General features: G+C 41.3%; 1 long non-coding RNA gene across 1 annotated transcript in view; it reads right to left on the bottom strand.

Annotated features, from left to right (window-relative positions):
• Positions 1-236: 236 nt before the first annotated feature.
• The window catches only part of LOC117517059, a 163991-nt gene continuing 149276 nt past the window's right edge, over positions 237-14951 (bottom strand). The window contains exon 3 of the long non-coding RNA XR_004562632.1: positions 237-279. This is a non-coding gene — a long non-coding RNA (uncharacterized LOC117517059). The remainder of the gene's footprint in view (positions 280-14951) is intronic.

The raw sequence follows: 14951 nt of genomic DNA, 5'->3' as shown, positions 1-14951 counted from the left end.
TGGAGCCACGGGTTAATCTTCACCAGAGTATTTTCTTTAGTAGGTTATACGATTCTTTAAGTGAAGTCCTTTTTTTAGATTGAAGACACTTCGTAGAAATATTTTCCAGCAAGCAGTTAACCCAAGTGTATGTTATAATAATGGGACAACAGAAACCAGGGTGGGGGTGGGGGTGGGTGTCATAGAACGTAATATGCAATATTTTGAAAAATGTTGTTTGGTTTGAGCACAGTAAGTGGACTCACATTGATCGATGTTCCCGTCTTCCTTCCCCTTCTCCTGCAAACACAGAGCACAGACAAAAGTGGTTATTACAGGCATGGAGGAAGGAGACAAAACAGTCCTTTCTGCAGGTTTTGGGCCGATCATTCGTCACCAGGCTTTTCCGTCTTTTCTCAACAAAGACAAAATAGCAAAAAGACAGAAAGGCAATAGGACATGAAAGACAGAAGGAGCAAATAGGAAGAATGTGTCACACGAGGCAAAAGAAAAATGAGATGGCCTTGACAAAGGTGGATTACCCAGTCAAATCATTTTGTCTGATTGGAATTACATGTGCCAATGTGTTGCAAGCTGCCAGATGTCACTGTTTTTGTGCCTTTAGGTGTGTCAGTGTATCATTTTTTAAAAACATTTATATTTTCATATTGGATATGTGTTTTTCCATTTATCAAAATGAACATATTTCAGTCCAGGAATCCTACCTGTCACAAGCTGCAGGGGAAACATTTTCAGGTTCCACATATATAGTATTACCACTGGCATCATTTCCAAGGCTGTTAGCAGCTTTGTTGTAATATTCTGTTACTATATGGCAAATTTGGACTGATGAGTCAGTTCAAGAAATGCATAAATAACATTCTGAATTTCACAGTGGTATCATGTTGATTATAAGGACATAAGTGATAAGAGATTTTGAACTGAGAAAAATATTCTAGAATCCCCCCAAGTCTGTGTCACATTATGTCCAAGTCTGGATAAAAGTGATTTTGCTTGACCTTAAGCTTTGACAAAATTATTATTTTTTAAAAGGGCCAACCCTCATTGACATACCAAGTTCAACGACAGGGGAGGAGTAGGTGAAAAAACTAGACAGACATGACTTTGATCCCAATGATTGTCGTTTGATAAATCTGACCTTGCTGAGTAATTCCACAACTTACTTATGGGTGCTATGTTTGATGCATATCAGAGTAAAAAACTTAAATTTTGAATGAATAACAACTTCTAACACAACTCTGATGTGATCTTTATGTACATGATGATCTTTACATATTTTGCATAAGTTGGTACAATTTGTTGTAAACCCAAATCTTTTGAAAATAAATTATTTTGTTGAAAATTCAATCTTGATATTCTCAGACTTATTATTGGCATATCATTGTTGTGTTGAATGTACTATCATCTCACGCACAACTCTGTGCACAACTCATTAAACAAATGTTAGGGCTTCTTCACACATACGTATGAATCTGGTTGAATTGCGCATGAAGCAGGAATCGTATGCAATATGTATAAAATCGTAGCTTTCTTCAATGCCTCGTACACCTGTTGGTACAACTATTTGCGCACACCAACGGCTGAAAGAGAGTGTGCGCTGTGAGAGCCCATCTAATCCTCTCGCGGCAGGTGGCAGCCAAATTCCAGCTGACACACACAAACATCCAACACTGCTCACTTGTCACTTAGAAAATATGTGGCCATTTGTGTTTTAGCACGACAACAGTCAGCAGATGATCACTGTCGAGCTGGATGTGAAATTTGTCTAAGAGCCCCCACAAGTGTAGCTTTGCAAAACAGCAACACACTGTTGCGAGAGTCTTGGCTCTCGTGAGGTGCGAGAGTGTCGGCTCCCCCCGCACACATGTGCCGTGTGTGTTAATTGCGCATGTGTTGCACCTCCCCCCAATCTGTAAACATGTGACGTGCTGGGGTGGGAGCACACTTACATGAGCTGGATGTACAGACGGTGTGTTTGTGTGTGCTGGACTGACAGGAGGTGTGTCCACTGACAGCTGCAGCTGTTAGATCTCTGGTTCTGGACATCACAGCTGTAGAACACGTACCGTGTTTTGACGGACACACACGTGTGTGTGTGTGTGTGCTTGCTGTCCTCACGTGGAAATACATGAAAACATATGGCTGTTGTGACAGGCTGCAGCGAACGAGCACATGCAACGCACACTGACAGGCTACCCCAGGTGAAACGGACCATCAGATCATAACACGCAGCAGGCGATCTGAATGTCGCATCACCCACGTGAGCTCTGTTCCACATGATGCCGTGTCTGTCCAGCAGCGCGCCAACCACAAGACATGCGTGTCAGGCTGGACACGTGCACAGAGCCGCCTGGACATGCCACCAGCAGATGTGGACATAAGAGCACACTGCTTCTCATTCATGTCATTTCATGACTGTACGTCTGTGACCATGGATCACCTACAGAGAAACAGATAGTTCATACTTGTTTTGTCCGCTTGATAAAAGGGATTCAACAAAATGCGGCATTTGTATATGGTGTGTGTGTGTGTGTGTGTGTGTGTGTTTTTAAATACATCCATGTCCTTTTTGACATCAGGCATTTGCCGTACCTTTTTTTTTTTTAATAGAACAGCGATGTGAGCTCAGTGGTAAAGTTTCTGGCTGGCAACCAGAGCTTTTGGAAGTTTCAGGTTTGAATCCCGTGAGTGGCATGTATTTTTTATTTTTACAGCAGCTGCTCTCACTGTGTTCCTGTGTGCATGAAACCGTCACAGCGGCATTGTTCACACCAGCCCGTTGGCTCATTGTTCCGCCGTGATTCGCCCTGATTTGTACTTATCCGTACTATGCATGAAGGGGCCCTTACAAATTGAAAACAATATAAACGCATCATAAAACATAGTTTTAATACAACCATCAGCTCCACACAAATAGGCAAAGTATGCAATATAAAAATAAAATCCAAATCTTTAAAACATGCACTGACCAAATAATTAATTGCAGCTAAGAGAGGAAGATTCAAGTCATAAAAGAAACAGAAGGTGATAGTTCTGAGTGATATGAGGAACTTTTATTGTTCAGTTGCTCATACAGTATGTTATAAAATAAAGAGTCAACATCTGAATATACTTGGTGTGGTAAATCCAGTGAGGTGCATAAAAAATAACCAAGTCAAGTTAGGTCTGAGAGCATCAGCTCAAGTCATGGAACTGTCCTAGGACCTGGAAGGGAACCACCCGGGCAGACAACAAATTCATTCCCACTTCTCAAAAGTAAGCATTTGTCTGCCACAGCCAGGTGAATTATCAGAGTCACCTTTGCCTTTTCCAGCTGTTGGAGTCCAACACTGAGGCAAATGTGTGCATAGAGAAACACATCGCATGTCCAAAATGATATAGCTCATGCTCCATCACAATGCAAGTGGACTAATCACCAGAGTCTCCCAAAGTAACTGCTCGTTTGAAACAAAGTCACTCCAGATATACTGAAGGATTCGCCAACACGACCTAGTACCAGAAACACTCAGTCATTACCTTAAATCACTGCTTAGCTTCCAAGTCTCACAGATGTCAAAAACCAGAAGACAACTTCAAGGTTGATGACATCAGCTAAGGTCTGTACATGGAAAAATACAGTCTTTCTGATGGGAACATCAAGGTTAATCCAACAAACGTGCACAGGTCTTACTTATAAGGTTTTGAATAATCAGGTCCCATCTTATCTTAGGGACCTCATAGTACCATATCACCCTAATAGAGCGCTTCGCTCTCAGACTGCAGGCTTACTTGTAGTTCCTAGGGTTTGTAAGAGTAGAATGGGAGGCAGAGCCTTCAGCTTTCAGGCTCCTCTCCTGTGGAACCAGCTCCCAATTCAGATCAGGGAGACAGACACCCTCTCTACTTTTAAGATTAGGCTTAAAACTTTCCTTTTTGCTAAAGCTTATAGTTAGGGCTGGATCAGGTGACCCTGAACCATCCCTTAGTTATGCTGCTATAGACGTAGACTGCTGGGGGGTTCCCATGATGCACTGTTTCTTTCTCTTTTTGCTCTGTATGCACCACTCCACATTTAATCATTAGTGATCGATCTCTGCTCCCCTCCACAGCATGTCTTTTTCCTGGTTCTCTCCCTCAGCCCCAACCAGTCCCAGCAGAAGACTGCCCCTCCCTGAGCCTGGTTCTGCTGGAGGTTTCTTCCTGTTAAAAGGGAGTTTTTCCTTCCCACTGTAGCCAAGTGCTTGCTCACAGGGGGTCGTTTTGACCGTTGGGGTTTTACATAATTATTGTATGGCCTTGCCTTACAATATAAAGCGCCTTGGGGCAACTGTTTGTTGTGATTTGGCGCTATATAAAAAAAATTGAGAAAAAATTGAGAAGGAGAATTGAGAAGGTCAATCCCAAAGTTCAGTTCTATCATCCAAACAAATCCCATCCAGCAGACAATCTCAGAGTTCATAAGTGACAGTGAGGTCATACTCAGGGGAGATCACAAAAAGAATGATCAGAAAGCAGGATAGCAAATCATACTGGCGATGAGCATGAAAATAAATGTTTTAAGAAGGACCCCAGTCAGTTATCAGCAGAAACACAGATGCACAAGGAAAGCATGCAAAGACAGAGCGCAGGAACAACAGGTGCACGGGGTGAGAGAGTGAAGGAGTGCCAAAAACAAACAAAGGAACGTGGAAACAGGCACAGGGGAGAATAAAAGGACAACACAGGAGTAAAACAGATCGGGTTAAATAAAAAAAATGATTGCATGCATGGGTGCAGTGACAGCTTGAAGCTTAAAAGTAGAAAACAAGGGGAGGTACGTAATGTTCTACAAAGTCTGAGAGACAAAAGGGTGCCATACTGCTAAGCGTTTTACTTTAAGTATGAATGGGTATGTTTAAAAACTACTGAGCTACATGAATGTTAATTATTTTAAAAGAGTATAGTGGGCACACCATGGAAAATGTTTTACTATATCTCACGGCATGTCGTGATTCAGCATTATGAAATATACATTAATCTATTGGTTCGTGATATTGTCACGAAAAGTGCCACATTCTCATAACGGGAGCACAAATTCATTCAAATGCATTCTGTGACGGGAGCACGAAATTAAAAGTGATGCGGGCGGGGGGGCTAGGGTTAGTAATAGTAAAATAAAATTTAAAAAACTTCATGAAAATGTGACTCATTTTGTGACAGGAACATCAAAAAAAAAAACTCGTGAGACTGGGTTGAAAATGTTGCAGAAAGAAAAAAAAATTTTTGATAAAAAAAATGAAGCAGTAATTCAGCATCAAGGCAGAATTTCATAAAAATACTTTTAATCACACACACACACACACACACACACACACACACACACACACACACACACACACACACACACACACACACACTCATCTTCACCCGCTTTGTCCAATTAAGGGTCAAGGGGGGCTGGAGCCTATCCCAGCAGCCATAGAGTGCAAGGTGGGGTACACCCAGGACAGGACGCCAGTGTGTCACAGGGTCACAAACAGACAAACAAACACATTCACACCCACTCGCACACCTACGGACAATTTTAAAGATCCCAATCCACCCCACCTAATGTGGGAGGAAACTGGAGCACCCGGAGGAAACCCACGCAAACACAAGGAGAACATGCAACACCACACAGAAAGGCCACAGGCAGGAATTGAACCCATGACCTTCTTGCTGTGAGGCAACAGGGCAAACCACTAATCCACCATGCTGCCATAGTTTTAATTACTGCAAATCTAAAACATTCCGTAACAGTACGACTGTAAGTGACAGGTTATTATACTAAACAGTGACAGGAGCATAAAATAAAGTGTTGCAAGAAGAACTCCATGCCGAAGTTACACAGCCAACAACAGTAGCGAGGGAAAAATAAAAATAAAGACGTAGGGTGGAAATAAATCAATGCAAGTGACTTCAGTCAGGCTGAATGAGAGGTTGGAATGGGACCGTCTGGAGTTTGGTTTCTGAGAGTGTTGATGCTTTGAGCTCAGTGTGCATAGAGGGAGGATGGTACGCCACAAGACATCATGATTGCTTTTTTCATTGTTGCGCTGACCGCAGCATACAGCATGTGTGCATGCTTTGTGTACAGCGTGCACTTGGTGCTTGTTACGTCCTGATCAGGCCTGCTTGTTAGAGAGCCAGATGCACCACTGCGCATTTATATTATATATCGCAATTTGCTACATAATTTAACATCCAGTGCAGGCGTAACAAAAGACAGACTTGCAGTTTAAAAACAGATTAGAAGCAGATCTTCCAGTGTAATGCTGCAACTGAAGGAGCCCATTTGTGTGGCTGTGTGACATTTTGTGTTTTTTTTCTCCGTTTGGAAGTCACCACTAATGAGACTCAGTGATGAAACGGACAGGTGTATATGAGGCCTCATGGCTTCCCAGGAGAGCGAGAGCTTCGTGAGGAAAGGCAGAGGTTTTAGTGTCCCCTGTCACTCCCTCCTCTGTCTCTGCATCTCTATCCGTCTCTCTTCCTGCCATCTGTCCATCTTAATTGCAGACGTGCTTCCTCATGATGACAGGATAAAATTGAGTGTACTCATCAGTGCCGCCTTCCATCATCTGGAGTGCTGCTGTTTGATCAATTGATTAAAGAATCAAACCAACCATAGAGGTGAACGAAAGGCCACCATTCTACTTGTGCCGCTTCCTAAAACCGCTGTCCGCTCTTTGCACTGCTCTCTTGGGTTCCTTTTGTTAAATTTCTGTGCCCTATAGGGGATTTTTATGGTGTGAAATAATGGTTTCCCAACATCTGAAAGCTGTTAGTGTGACGTCTCTTCATAAGGTAAAGTGCAGACTAATGTTCACCAACTGCTCTTACAAAGCAGATTTCTCTAAAAGGACCCATTAGCAATTCTGATGTTGGAGCCCAATAGGTTGTACACAGTTAGCATATATGTTATGTTACTGGCAACCATTTTCCGGAACACACACCTGGAAGAGATCAGATCCGATTAAGGAAAAAGCAGTGGCATATGGCTGTAACACTATGAGGGATGGTTGCTGAGTATCACAGCAGTCTCCACCCACATATGGTTTGGAAATGGTGATGTTTTTTGCAGTGAGTGGACTGCCAATCCTGTCATGGAGTGCCTGGAAGAAATTCACAGACACAGGAACAACAAATAATCTCACCAAAGAATGCCATTGGGCTTTGGTTCTGTTCAAACCTGTTTGCTGTAGACAAGAGCCAAAATTAATAGACTACATAATGAATATAAACTAAAGGTAATAAGATAAAACTTGCAGAATAAAAAAAGCTACAGTACACAATGAGGCGATGGTTGGCCATCTGTCCTTGCTGAGAGTCGATGTCCTGTATCGCTGGCACGTCTGCACTCGATATTGGGCATTATTATCGCTTACTGAGATGTTGCTGGGCTGGTAGCATAGATTTACATTTACTCTACCTGTCCATACCTGCCTGCAGTAGCGGGCGGGTATTGAGTAGCGGACGGGTATGCATAAAGTAATGAAGTCATACCATGCACAACCCAAGAACTGTCCGCAGACGATAACATGAAAAGGCGAGACGTGTGTGTTGGTCCCAATATGGATATTGCAGATGATTTTATCATGGATAGTCTGACAATGAACAGCAGCCAAAGCAGCCACCTTGATGAGGGCGCCCTGGCGAATTTGGAGAGCAGCGCGGTACCAGCCAACATGACAAAATTTAAAATCGATCCAACTTTTTATGTACGCATTTGCTGGGTGTCGTGTGTTTTGAAATGATATTAAATATTGTTAATGTGATTTCACGTGTTGTGTATCTCAGTAAGTGATAATAATGCAAATAACATGCAGTTGTCATGTGGTATGCATTTTCTGAGTCCCTCTGTCCATGCTCAGTCGCCCGCAATGACAGATATCCACCTTCGTCTAACTCAGGCGAATACTGGTCATTTTGGGCGACTGGACATGGACGCCACGACTCTGAAAATGCATACTGCCCTCCAAAAGCATGTTATTGTATTATTAGCAGCTTTTTTAACAATTCAAAATGTCAGTGCCCATAAGTGGTAGTGCAAACTCTGATTGGGGTTCAGCTTTAGCGAATCAGTGCATGAAAAGAGAAACTGAAGTGACAAAACCAAGTAAAAAACTCAAGAGAGCAGACACTAAGAACTAGATGTGAAGACGGTGACATGGTCATTGGTAGATGTCTCAAAAGCAGATGTACCCTGCCTCAGCTTCACTGTACCAAATTAGAGGTTGAGAGTGGTCCAGAGGCAATATCAACTAAAATTAATTTACATTCATAATGACACGACTGAAAGACTATAAAACTGAGGGCAGCCAGCCTTGTCTTCATGTCGACAGTACTTGCAGGTGTGGAATGTTGTTTGTCTTGACAACAGGTGAGAGATTTCTTCAAGAATGTGTCTGCACAGGCAGGTCAGGCACAAGCAGTTGAAATGTACGCAAATAGTTAAAGCAGTCGATAAGACATTCTTAATGCTATTCTTTCTGTATGAAAACTGCTTTTTCATCCCAAACATGGACGATTCATTAGCGATACAAGGGTGTTTTGTTCAGCTCGTCAAAGCTTTAGTTATTGATTTATTCAGATATTGTCAACCTGCATTCAATGTGTCGGACTTGGGAGGTTGAATGAAGTTTGACGAAAGTCAAACAAAATGCTAACATTACAAAAACTAAGCAAATGATAAGAAAAACAATCAAGAAAGAACGCAGAATGCAATTTGAATGAATTGAGAACGTTGTCGGTATACATTCAAATTATTCAACAGGCTAAAAATTCTGTTAAGGAAACATCTCACAAACATGAAAATATTCAAGGCAAGTAAACAAAGTAACAATTCCAAGGTACTGTAGTCCTGTATTGTTGAACTTGTGTCTCTTTAACATCTCTTGAATGGTGAAGATGGTACCATATAGAAGACCTTCTGAATTATCCCAGGAACAAAGAAAATCATCCCTGTAAGGGTTTCTCAACAGTCTGTCTGTTTCACCTGCTGACTCTTCTCTACCTATAAGAAACTCTCTCCTGTCTGAAGTTTCCCTGCCAGCAATCATCTCCCTCCACCCGTTTGCACTCATTTGAGTGCAAAAAATGAGGTGGGCTTCATAGATAATTGGCAAAGCTTCTGGGGAAAACCTGGTCTTGTTAGGAGAGACGGCATCCATCCCACTTTGGATGGAGTAGCTCTCATTTCTAGAAATCTGGCCAATTTTCTTGGATCCTCCAAACTGTGACTGTCCAGGGTTGGGACCAGGAGGCAGAGTTGTGGTCTTACACACCTCTCTGCAGCTTCTCTCCCCCTGCCATCCCCTCATTGCCCCATCCCCGTAGAGACGGTGCCTGCTCCCAGACCACCAATAACCAGCAAAAATCTATTTAAGCATAAAAATTCAAAAAGAAAAAATAATATAGCACCTTCAACTGCACCACAGACTAAAACAGTTAAATGTGGTCTATTAAACATTAGGTCTCTCTCTTCTAAGTCCCTGTTGGTAAATGATATAATAATTGATCAACATATTGATTTATTCTGCCTAACAGAAACCTGGTTACAGCAGGATGAATATGTTAGTTTAAATGAGTCAACACCCCCGAGTCACACTAACTGTCAGAATGCTCGTAGCACGGGCCGGGGCGGAGGATTAGCAGCAATCTTCCATTCCAGCTTATTAATTAATCAAAAACCCAGACAGAGCTTTAATTCATTTGAAAGCTTGTCTCTTAGTCTTGTCCATCCAAATTGGAAGTCCCAAAAACCAGTTTTATTTGTTATTATCTATCGTCCACCTGGTCGTTACTGTGAGTTTCTCTGTGAATTTTCAGACCTTTTGTCTGACTTAGTGCTTAGCTCAGATAAGATAATTATAGTGGGCGATTTTAACATCCACACAGATGCTGAGAATGACAGCCTCAACACTGCATTTAATCTATTATTTGACTCTATTGGCTTTGCTCAAAAAGTAAATGAGTCCACCCACCACTTTAATCATATCTTAGATCTTGTTCTGACTTATGGTATGGAAATAGAAGACTTAACAGTATTCCCTGAAAACTCCCTTCTGTCTGATCATTTCTTAATAACATTTACATTTACTCTGATGGACTACCCAGCAGTGGGGAATAAGTTTCATTACACTAGAAGTCTTTCAGAAAGCGCTGTAACTAGGTTTAAGGATATGATTCCTTCTTTATGTTCTCTAATGCCATATACCAACACAGTGCAGAGTAGCTACCTAAACTCTGTAAGGGAGATAGAGTATCTCGTCAATAGTTTTACATCCTCATTGAAGACAACTTTGGATGCTGTAGCTCCTCTGAAAAAGAGAGCTTTAAATCAGAAGTGTCTGACTCCGTGGTATAACTCACAAACTCGTAGCTTAAAGCAGATAACCCGTAAGTTGGAGAGGAAATGGCGTCTCACTAATTTAGAAGATCTTCACTTAGCCTGGAAAAAGAGTCTGTTGCTCTATAAAAAAGCCCTCCGTAAAGCTAGGACATCTTTCTACTCATCACTAATTGAAGAAAATAAGAACAACCCCAGGTTTCTTTTCAGCACTGTAGCCAGGCTGACAAAGAGTCAGAGCTCTATTGAGCTGAGTATTCCATTAACTTTAACTAGTAATGACTTCATGACTTTCTTTGCTAACAAAATTTTAACTATTAGAGAAAAAATTACTCATAACCATCCCAAAGACGTATCGTTATCTTTGGCTGCTCTCAGTGATGCCGGTATTTGGTTAGACTCTTTCTCTCCGATTGTTCTGTCTGAGTTATCTTCATTAGTTACTTCATCCAAACCATCAACATGTTTATTAGACCCCATCCCTGCCAGGCTGCTCAAGGAAGCCCTACCATTATTTAATGCTTCGATCTTAAATATGATCAATCTATCTTTGTTAGTTGGCTATGTACCACAGGCTTTTAAGGTGGCAGTAATTAAACCATTACTTAAAAAGCCATCACTTGACCCAGCTATCTTAGCTAATTATAGGCCAATCTCCAACCTTCCTTTTCTCTCAAAAATTCTTGAAAGGGTAGTTGTAAAACAGCTAACTGATCATCTGCAGAGGAATGGTCTATTTGAAGAGTTTCAGTCAGGTTTTAGAATTCATCATAGTACAGAAACAGCATTAGTGAAGGTTACAAATGATCTTCTTATGGCCTCGGACAGTGGACTCATCTCTGTGCTTGTTCTGTTAGACCTCAGTGCTGCTTTTGATACTGTTGATCATAAAATTTTATTACAGAGATTAGAGCATGCCATAGGTATTAAAGGCACTGCGCTGCGGTGGTTTGAATCATATTTGTCTAATAGATTACAGTTTGTTCATGTAAATGGGGAATCTTCTTCACAGACTAAAGTTAATTATGGAGTTCCACAAGGTTCTGTGCTAGGACCAATTTTATTCACTTTATACATGCTTCCCTTAGGCAGTATTATTAGACGGTATTGCTTAAATTTCATTGTTACGCAGATGATACCCAGCTTTATCTATCCATGAAGCCAGAGGACACACACCAATTAGCTAAACTGCAGGATTGTCTTACAGACATAAAGACATGGATGACCTCTAATTTCCTGCTTTTAAACTCAGATAAAACTGAAGTTATTGTACTTGGCCCCACAAATCTTAGAAACATGGTGTCTAACCAGATCCTTACTCTGGATGGCATTACCCTGACCTCTAGTAATACTGTGAGAAATCTTGGAGTCATTTTTGATCAGGATATGTCATTCAAAGCGCATATTAAACAAATATGTAGGACTGCTTTTTTGCATTTACGCAATATCTCTAAAATCAGAAAGGTCTTGTCTCAGAGTGATGCTGAAAAACTAATTCATGCATTTATTTCCTCTAGGCTGGACTATTGTAATTCATTATTATCAGGTTGTCCTAAAAGTTCCCTAAAAAGCCTTCAGTTAATTGAAAATGCTGCAGCTAGAGTACTGACGGGGACTAGCAGGAGAGAGCATATCTCACCCATATTGGCCTCTCTTCATTGGCTTCCTGTTAGTTCTAGAATAGAATTTAAAATTCTTCTTCTTACTTATAAGGTTTTGAATAATCAGGTCCCATCTTATCTTAGGGACCTCGTAGTACCATATCACCCCATTAGAGCGCTTCGCTCTCAGACTGCAGGCTTACTTGTAGTTCCTAGGGTTTGTAAGAGTAGAATGGGAGGCAGAGCCTTCAGCTTTCAGGCTCCTCTCCTGTGGAACCAGCTCCCAATTCAGATCAGGGAGACAGACACCCTCTCTACTTTTAAGATTAGGCTTAAAATTTTCCTTTTTGCTAAAGCTTATAGTTAGGGCTGGATCAGGTGACCCTGAACCATCCCTTAGTTATGCTGCTATAGACTTAGACTGCTGGGGGGTTCCCATGATGCACTGTTTCTTTCTCTTTTTGCTCTGTATGCACCACTCTGCATTTAATCATTAGTGATCGATCTCTGCTCCCCTCCACAGCATGTCTTTTTCCCGGTTTTCTCCCTCAGCCCCAACCAGTCCCAGCAGAAGACTGCCCCTCCCTGAGCCTGGTTCTGCTGGAGGTTTCTTCCTGTTAAAAGGGAGTTTTTCCTTCCCACTGTAGCCAAGTGCTTGCTCACAGGGGGTCGTTTTGACCGTTGGGGTTTTACATAATTGTTGTATGGCCTTGCCTTACAATATAAAGCGCCTTGGGGCAACTGTTTGTTGTGATTTGGCGCTATATAAAAAAAAATTGATTGATTGATTGATTTGAAATCAGTGCAGATTAAAGCCAGCTTTTCACAGATCACTCACCAACAGATCTTTCCACAGTACAGTGTTGAACTCTCCAACCTGATGACATTCTACCAGATCTTTGTTAATTCATTCATTCATTTCTCAGACCTTTGCCTTTCTACCTGGCCTACAGGAAACCTTTGTACTCCTCCTGATCTAGCTTCTCTTCCTGTATTTAGGTCTGTTTATGGTTTTCAACTAATCTCATGTTCTAGTCAGGAAACAAAAATTAACAATGAGCCATGTGTTTTTGGATGGCTCAAAGATGTGCACTGATATTTTGATTCCACACTTGATAGGTGACAGAAGTGATGTTTTCGGTCAAGAAAATCGATCACGACCAAGCAGATAACTTAAGTGCTATGAGTTGAAGTTGAACTGTGGATAAGCACCACCATCAATGGGCCTCAGGGCCTACATATTACATAGTACTTCTTCTCTGAGCACTGTAGCGCCTCATTCCTTGAACATTTCCTCCTCCAACTACCCAATTTCATCCATGTCCCAACAGGCACAGACAGTCCCCTGCTGCTCCTTGACGTCCCATGGCCAGACCCATCTTGGTGCTCACTGCCTGTGGACCTGCTAAGGATAATAACTAGCACAAAAATATGGCACAAACTAGTTTTAAAGTTTTGTGCATTTTCCATTAGGGTTTTCTTTTATTTAATTTTTATGTTCAATTTAATTTAGTTTTTGTTGTAATTGTGAAGATCCTTGGACATTGCTTTTGTGCCTGCAGTTGTGCTCAAAAGTTTACATACCCTGGCAGTTTTTTTGTTTTTTTTTGGGTAGTTTTTCGGAGAATATCATGATCATGATGTTCTTTTTCCACTCATGGCTAGTGGTTGTGTGAAGCCATTTATTGTCAAACAACTGTGTTTATGCTTTAAATCATGATGATAACAGAAACCACCCAATTGACCCTAATCAAAAGTTTACATACTCCAGTATACTTAATACCATGTATTATCCCCTTTAACATCAATCACAGCTTGGAGTCTTTTGTGGTAGTTGTGGATGAGGCTCTTTATTTACCCTGCTGGTAAAGCTGCCCATTCCTCTTAGCAAAAAGCCTCTAGTTCCTGTAAATTCCTGGGCAGTCTTGCATGAACTGCACATTTGAGATCTCCCCAGACTGACTTGGTAATGAAATCAGGAGACTGCAATGGCCACTCCAAGAACCTTCACTACATTCTGCTGTAGCCAATGACCGGTCGACTTGGCCTTGTGTTTTGGATTGTTGTCGTGTTGGAACGTCCAAGTACATCCCATGCACCACTTCTGGGCTCATGCATGAAAATTTTCTTCTAGTATTTTCTGATAACATGCTGGAACCAGGTTTCCTGTGTCTTTGTAGTCACACATCCCCTAAACATCAGTGATCCACCTCCATGCTTCACAGTAGGAAGGGTGTACCTTTCATCATAGGTCTAGTTGACTCTTCTCCAAATGTAATGTTTATGGTTGTTGCCCAAACATTCAATTTTGGTCTCATCAATCCAAAGTATTTTGTTCTCTGGCCTGTTTGACGTATTATAAGTGAGATTCTTTGTGACATTTGTGTAGTAATGACTTTCTTCTGGCGACTTGATCATGCAGCCCATTTTTCTTCATGTGCCTGTATATTGTGCATCTTGAAACAGCCACACCATTTTTTTAAAGAGAGTCCTGTATTACAGCTGAAGTTATTTGTGGGTTTTTCTTTGCATCTTGAACAATTTTCCTGGCAGTTGTTGCTGAAATTTGTGTTGGTCTACCTGGCCATGGTTTGGTTCCAACAGAATCCTTTATTTTCCACTTCTTAATTAGAGTTTGAACACTGCTGATTGGCAATCTTAGTCCCTTCGATATCGTTTTAATATCCCTTTCCTGTTTTATACAGTTCAGTTACCATTTCTTTGACAATTATTTCACTTTCCCTACAACTCAGAAACCAGAAATCTCAGTGCAGCACAGGATGAAAGATGCAACAGTCTGTCAGGAGCCTGGAAACTCACTGACCTTTTATACACACACCGATTACAAGAAAACACATCACAGGTAAGGATGGTTACCTTTTGTAGTTACTCAAATCAGTTTGTGTCAACATTATCAGGCCAAAATCGCCAGGGTATGTAAACTTTTGACCAGGGTCATTTGGTTCGTTCTGTTGTCATTATGATTTATAAAGAGTCAGTAC

Source organism: Thalassophryne amazonica, chromosome 9, assembly GCF_902500255.1.
Source record: "Thalassophryne amazonica chromosome 9, fThaAma1.1, whole genome shotgun sequence".
Classification (NCBI taxonomy): domain Eukaryota; kingdom Metazoa; phylum Chordata; class Actinopteri; order Batrachoidiformes; family Batrachoididae; genus Thalassophryne; species Thalassophryne amazonica.
Note: the sequence above shows the minus strand (reverse complement) of the source record. Positions and strands in the feature narration are given on the sequence as shown.